Source organism: Penaeus monodon, chromosome 34 (genome assembly GCF_015228065.2).
Source record: "Penaeus monodon isolate SGIC_2016 chromosome 34, NSTDA_Pmon_1, whole genome shotgun sequence".
NCBI lineage: Eukaryota > Metazoa > Arthropoda > Malacostraca > Decapoda > Penaeidae > Penaeus > Penaeus monodon.
Genome location: NC_051419.1, coordinates 9,380,221 through 9,380,693, shown reverse-complemented (window position 1 = coordinate 9,380,693; position 473 = coordinate 9,380,221). Strand labels below are relative to the sequence as shown.

Here is a 473-nt window from a genome sequence, read left to right as displayed (position 1 = left end):
TCAACGGGATTAAGCCATCATGATTTTTTTTCGTTTTTTTGTGTGTGTGTTTGTGTTCGTGTTAAGGTGAGGCGAGGTGTCGTGATTTTTCCTTTCTTTCTTTTCTTGAGGGGGGTGGGGGGTTTACGTGTGTTAATACGAGGTGTTAAGTCATGTTTTTTTTTAAGCCATCGTGATTTTCCCTTTTTTTTGGGGGGGGGGCGAAGTATTAAGACGAGGTGTTAAGCCATCACGATTTTTTTCTTTCTACTTGTTTAGGTATTTGTATGGTGAGCTACTGTATTCAGCCATCAACTTGTTTATATATTTTTTTATTATTGCTATTTCTAAAAACATTGTGTATGTGTTTTTTCAGAAGAATTTCTGATAATTTTACTAACATTCTTCACCTTTTTTTTATCTACAGCAGAGACGTTGAAGGCAAAATTGTTCGCGATACACAAGAAGCAAGTCTAGGTATGTAACGCCTACTT

The 473-nt window shown here is 36.2% G+C and overlaps 1 protein-coding gene across 1 annotated transcript in view; it reads right to left on the bottom strand.

Moving 5' to 3' along the window:
* LOC119594576 (alpha-amylase-like) overlaps nt 1–473 on the bottom strand; it is a gene marked incomplete at its 5' end in the record, with an annotated part of 14,643 nt that overhangs the window by 1,440 nt on the left and 12,730 nt on the right.